The sequence below is a fragment of the Lissotriton helveticus genome, chromosome 8, assembly GCF_964261635.1.
Source record: "Lissotriton helveticus chromosome 8, aLisHel1.1, whole genome shotgun sequence".
NCBI classification, from domain to species: Eukaryota; Metazoa; Chordata; class Amphibia; order Caudata; family Salamandridae; genus Lissotriton; species Lissotriton helveticus.
Genome location: NC_136069.1, coordinates 1,489,779,030 through 1,489,786,047, shown reverse-complemented (window position 1 = coordinate 1,489,786,047; position 7,018 = coordinate 1,489,779,030). Strand labels below are relative to the sequence as shown.

Sequence of the window (7,018 nt, the reverse complement as noted above, 5' to 3'; positions counted from 1 at the left end):
ATTTCAAGGGTGTCTCAAGGACACCCTGCTGCACCCCTGAAATTGACATGTGTGCGCATATGGCGCACATACATGCCCTAAGGGCATGTATGAGCGTCACATGGCACCTTTACAAATTGCAAAAAGTGCATTTGTAAAAGAATTCGCAAATTACCACCAACTACAAGTTGGTGGTAATTTGCGATTTCTTAGCCTAAATTCGCAAAACTGAAATGCTTAATACATAGCATTTAACAAATCGCAATTTGCGATTTCTTAAATGCTTACGCAATATTAAGGAATCGCAAAATTTGCGATTCCTTAATATTGCGAGGTTTTTTGCATGATACATACCATTTCCTGTTTTTTTTGTCGCAAACGCTGCTATTTTGCGATTCGCAGCGGTTGCGACAAAAATAACGCTTGATACATCTGCCCCTAAGTCCCGAAATATCATGCTAGTTATGTGCATCTTCCAGCTAGTAGTGATGAGGCTGAAGAATCTAGAAAGGAGAAAGCATTTAGTGCCATGGAGAGGGGCAGTGCTTATGCTTGGGTCTTCAATCTGTGAATTGGACTGGCATTGGTTGGGAGTGTGGTGAGCAAGAGGACATGCACAGTGCCACCATCAGCAATGGGGCAGATGATGGACCAAGGAAAAGCCCAGCTTTGCACCAAATCTAAAAACACATTTATAATCATTTTCAAATGGCTTTCAATAGTGTATCAGCTTTATGTACAAAGAGTGAACACCTGAATTAAATGAGCAAATTACAATGCAAAATATACAGGTCTCTAAAGTGGATATCTCACCGAGTATGAATCGGTTAAGTAGCCCCTTGTCATGGGTGGTGCATTCAATCTGTTCTATTTGTTCACTAAACTGCACTTTTCACGCTTGGTCTCACAACTACGTTTTTTCCATGATTAGTAAGTGTGAACCTACACCCAAGTACAGCCATGGCATACCTTTCATTTTATGGAAATAGTGACTGCAGAAGCTATGAAACATGCTGTTCATGCATTCTACTGATATCTAGGGAGCAAAGCCTATCAACAATGTACTTCACCTGCAGTCGCTTACATTTGATTTTTTCACAAGAAACTTTAAACAGATTCTCTAAATCCCAAAGCACAGGGAAGGCCAATGACTAGCTCGTCAAAGTTTGTCAAAAATTAGAGTTCAGTGCCTGTTTGAAGGCAAGTCAGCCATACAATCCTTTTCAACACCTTTCATCAAATTATGAGGATAACGATTCATCCATAGCTGGCAATCTAGGGTTGTTCATCATTCATATTTAGTCATATTAGATCTATATCCAGATACAGATTATCCAACAGGATAGATGAATTAGCCAATCAAATAATACCACAAATTAATAATGCTATGTTATACACTTTATTGTTTGATCAGTCTCTCTAGACGTACAGATCATAAGAACTATCTATCAAATGGACAAAGCAATGGAATCTCAGAGTATCTCTTTGCATTTGATAAGGGCAATTAAATCTGGTGCCCTTGACAGATGACAGGGTAGAACTATTTATGAAGGTGACAGTAACTACCTAAAAAAATAGAAAAGTTATTCATATAAGACATACCGCTTGCTCTGATGACTATTTGTGGATTACGGAAAAAATTAAAAGTAAGGGTTAAAACCATTCCATCTGTGAAAAAGACTACCAAAGTAAAGTCTGATAAGCTACATGTGAAGTACACATGCTGGGACAAAGAATGAATGCAACTTAACAATATTACAAAAGTAAAAGATATAAGTATGTACCCCTTCAATGTTAAATCATTGTTCCAGTGTGAGGGGTTTATATTCTATGCCTGCTTTCCTACAAATTGAAATGAAAGCCTCAGCATGAGAAGGACAAATGTTCCTGATGTCACACAGCTAGAATGCAGCTTCATTATACCTCTTAAATAAATTTATATGGGGCTGAATTTACAAAAACTACATGAAGCTTAAAATAAAAAGGCATTTTTAACCACAGAACAAAAAAAACACTTGGACTTAAACATTCAGTAAATTTCCATCAACTGCCCAAAATTCACAAATGGGTATTTTGTATGATAGGTTGGCTCGACATTAAATTATGTACCAGATTTGGCAAGTGTTCAGTAAACCATTAGTTAAAAATACTCTGTTTGTAGTGAAATGACTCTGTGGAAGATATTTTCACAAATTAAAACATGCATTATATCTCTCACTATAAAACAAAATGGTGGGAGTGCAATATCCAAAACTATTTATAATTCTCTTACAGGTCATTTAGGAGTTATCAGTACATTGTGGTGATTGTGCACAAAAGCTATGTGTTAGTTTGCAGAATAAAGAATTTCCATTCATTGATCCCAGAATTCCAGTATTGTTTTTATTAGAAGAGTATGGATGAACTTCTGCGCTTAGCACCCCATTCTGTAAGCACACATACTTCATTCATCTATCCTTCAACTAATCCACAAATCAAGCAATTTGTAACGCTTAATTAATTCAGCAAATCACAGTTGGTCTAGGATTTAATAGATAGGTTAAGCATATGGAGATATACTCAATATACCCTTCATGCACATTGCTCATTCTATACATCAGATGTAGCCATTCCCAGCTTTGATTGGTCTTGCAAATTTGGAGACATTTCTCTTTGCTTAAAAAAATTGTGCCACAATGGAATTCTAAAAAGTTATTTGTGTATTCACGTTCTTGAAACGTGAAATGCATTTTCCATTCCTGTATACAGTATCAACTTTGCATCATGGAATTCTAACTATTTATCTACAATATTAATGTTGTGTCCTCCTAAAAATAGTGACCGTAGAAATTTGAGAGCTCCTCTTTATAGTTTTGGTACATGTTTTGAAGCTATGGCTATGCTTTCAACAACACACTCATCAGTCCCTCTGTGAATTCTGAAATAACCATTTTTACCCCAGGAATACCCCCAACTATTTCTAATAATCTAGTAGCTTTCCCCTGTAGCAGCATCTCTGTTGTAGCCTACCAGCAGCACCGCGTGGATCGTCAGCTGAAAAGGGTTGAAGCGATCCTGCAGTTCTGTGTGGTGATAAATCCCCCCTCAGTAATGCAGAAATTCATAAGAAACTTCAAAAGATACTGCCAAAGGCCCATGTTTTACAAGGTCATATTTCATAAAAGCCTCATTACACCCCCATAAAACCCTCCAACATATTAGTACTCTGACGTGTAGTACCGGTAACAGACCTCTTTAAGTTTGCAGGGAGATTCGAAGGCGGTGCAAGGGAGACACTCCTCCTCCATGATTCCAAAGTCTTGAACATATTTTTCTGCAATAAGATAGGGAAATCCTCCATCACAACCTGAAAATATTAGAACACTAGTTTTTGAACATATCCAGGAGGCCTTTAATTTATCTAATGTAGTATTGTAGTAGGTGAATGAAAGCAGACGCAGTGAGTAAATACAGGAACCTTTCTTGTAGGCACAGAACAGGACAAGAGCTGACTCTTCCAAGGAGGAGAGGAGAGTAACTGCTTTGGAACAGAACACTCAGGTCCAAGTGGGGAACATCCTTTACAACGGAACCATTACAACGCGGTACCATTACAATGCAGGATTTACAACAAAAGTGGTTACAACGACTTTCGCTGGAGGGCGCTCTAGGATAGGGAATAGTTTAATTTACTATCCAACACCTTCCCTACTATCCACGGGGACTGGAGTTGGAATAGTAAATTAAACTATTCACTATCCAGCGCCCCCCAACGCAAGTCGTTGTAATGACTTGCGTTGTAAAACCTGCGTTGTAACGGTACGCGTTGTAGCGGTACGCGTTGTACCGTCATACATCCGTACAAGTACATAACTAGAATGATAAAGTGAGGCGGGATTGCAGTGATCAGCAAGGCCCCCCTGGTGTGCTCCCTCGAACCTCTTGGGGTAGAGAATTGCGAGGCCGGCAAATTTGCATTGAAACTTGGCCCCCAGGACCATATCTCGGGTGCCCTCCTTTATAGACCTCCTGGGACCCTGGGAAACTTTAGGCAGAGTCTGCAAGAACACCTTGCTCACCTGGCGCTTAGGCATAGGAAGATCCTGCTTCTGGGTGATCTAAATATTCATTTTGATGACATCCAGTTAAAGGAAGCCACGGAGATGAGGCAGGAATTACGAAATACTGATTTGGAATTGATAAATCATACACCCACACATACTCATGGCCATTTATTGGACCCGGTGTTTGCCAACTGGGAGGGCATAACCGCGAGTATTCCAAACCCACTTCCCTGGACAGACCATTTTCTAGTCCCTTTTGAAATTAGCACTTCAGGTAGCATTGACCCCCAGTTGGGAGGCAACGATAGTTACCCATACCGTAAATGGAAACATTTCTCACAACCTATCTTTAGCGAGATGCTAAGTTTAGGGGGGATGCCGGGAGGCACGGATAGTGAAAGTGCTAATCGAAACTTAGAAACCCGGATCCTTGATGCCTTGAATAGGGTAGCACCTTTATCTAAGGCCAAACAAGGGAATAGAGTAGGGAGATCGGCCCTATGGTACACGATAGATCTGCAGTCAATCAGATCAGAATGTAAAAAGCTGGAAAGACTCTGGCGCAGGGATATGAATGAGCGCAGTAAATATCAGTATAGAACAGCCCAGAGAAGTTACCAAAAGCAGGTTAGAGTTGCTAAAGCCACATATTATGGAAACAGAATTAGTGAGGCCGATTGTTCGTCTAGAGAACTGTTTAAAATTTACAAAGAAATCTCAGCCGTCTCAAATTCCAATGTTCCGGAGACTGACTCCGTCTTGGAATGCAATAAGGTGGCAGAATATTTTGCCAACAAGGTTAAAAAAATCTACAGTTCTTTCTCCAGTTGTCCTGCTGATGGAGAAACCTTCGTAGAACTGAAGGAAGTGGCACTGCTGAATTCTAAGCTGAGGTTAGAGTGTTTTTACCGTACCGCCCAGTAAAGAACTTGAAATCATTTGCACCAGTATAAAATCGGGTTCTCCACGAGACCCCGCTCCCCCGAGGGTCCTGGGTGCAAGCATAGTGGCTCTAGAACCATACATCCGCCATGTCCTTGTAACATCCTTTAACTCCCAGACCCTTCCGATAAACTGGAAAAAGGCCATTGTATTACCCATTAGGAAAAAACCTAATGTAAGCCATGATGTCCTGGAGAACCTACGACCCATTTCTCTGCTACCCTATACCCCGAAAATTGCAGAGAAAATTGCAAATGTACAATTGATGGCATTTGCGGAGAAGACTAATCTCCTGCACTCCTCCCAATCGGGGTTCCGAAGGGGTTTCTCTACTGAGACGGCCTTATTACGAGCCACCGAAACTCTACAACAGGGAGCTGACGCAGGCCTAACCATGACACTGGTCATGCTAGACCTTAGTGCAGCGTTCGACACTGTAGCACATATCACCTTGCTACAGTGTCTGAACAGAGGAGGTGTGACTGATAGAGCACTCGGTTGGCTAAAATCGTTTCTGACGGGCAGAAGCTTTCAGGTCCAGCGGGGCTCGTTTCAGTCTGAGGAGATGGTATTGGAACTTTTTAATTTATATATGGCCCCTCTGGCTGAGGTAGTCCAATCGTTCGGCGTAGAGATTGTTTCCTACGCCGACGATACGCAGCTCCTACTCACCCTCACCCAAACACCTGCAGCTGGAGCCAATAACTTCCGAGCCTGCATGCAAGCATTGGCTACTTGGATGGATAATCACTGTCTAAAACTGAACGGCTCCAAGACAGAAGTCTTGGTGGTTGGTGGTGATCAACGGCTCTGGACATGTGACTGGTGGCCAAGCTGTCTAGGCTCTATGCCTACACCCTGTCCTGAAGCTAAGAACTTAGGGATATGGGTGGATCCCACACTCTCTTACGAGACACACATTAGTCGATTAGTGGGCAAGTGCTTTGGAGTATTAAAGTCTCTCAATAAAACCCTGGACCTCCTCCCCTTGGAGGCTCGGCGCACTATGACCCAGGCACTGATTACGTCACGCCTCGACTATGGGAATGTCCTCTTCTTGGGAGCTTCTAGTAAAAGTATAGGACGACTCCAGATACTGCAAAACGCTGCAGCTCGCCTAGTACTTAGACTCCCAAGAAGAGCCAATTCCAGAGCCGCGCTGGAGACCCTCCACTGGCTCCCAGTGAAAAAAAGAATAATGTACAAAGCCCTCCTAATATGTCATCGGATCCTTTGGCATAAAGCTCCCGGCTATCTGGCGGGTCTGGTTACCTGGTATGAGCCACGCAGACCGCTTAGGTCGGGAGGAATGGGCACGCTTGTGACCCACCGCTATAGGAGAGTAAAAATGGGAGGTCGGTCCTTTAGAGTGGCGGCGGCGATAGGCTGGAACAAACTTCCCACCAGTCTCCGCCTGGAGCCATCTGAAACCAAATTTCGCCGTCAACTGAAAAAACATCTGTTCTCCTTGTAAGTCTACTTTAGTGTTTCTGGCCATGTACTGACCTCTCCTCTGGCGAGCTCCTTCTCTCTTTAGCGCGGGGACACGCCGGGATGGCGTAACCATAGCGCTTTATAAATGTCTTTATTATTATTATTATTCTTAGAAACACTGGACGGCAAAGCATGCAAGGAATGTACTACACATTTTCTCCCTTTCCAAAGGCAAAGTAACAAAGGCAATATGTTAAACTGTAGGGAGGAAAAGAAAAAAACCAACACAAAAAAACAAACAAAAAAACAAACACACAAAAATCTTTGAGGTAAACCAGTGGTCTGTGGCACCTGAGGGAGCGGGAAGAACAGGAGCCTCCAGAGCCTGAAACAGAACCAGGGGTTTGTGAGGGAGGTGAACAGCATGAGGACGGACCCACAGGAATCAAGGAATCTCCCCCACCAAAGGCCATACAAGACATCCTCAGATGGAAGACTTCCTCAGGTTCTTGAGCTAAGACATAACTGCTAATACAGCGACTGTCCACATGTTTACTTTGTTTGTGGTGCACACCACCTCTTTGGTAGAGAGCTACTCATCGGAAGTTCCAACATTCACC

At 42.5% G+C, this 7,018-nt stretch overlaps 1 pseudogene; it reads right to left on the bottom strand.

The window, feature by feature from the left end:
* Nucleotides 1-2,823: 2,823 nt before the first annotated feature.
* The window catches only part of LOC144773917 (dipeptidyl peptidase 1-like), a 128,938-nt pseudogene continuing 124,743 nt past the window's right edge, over nucleotides 2,824-7,018 (bottom strand).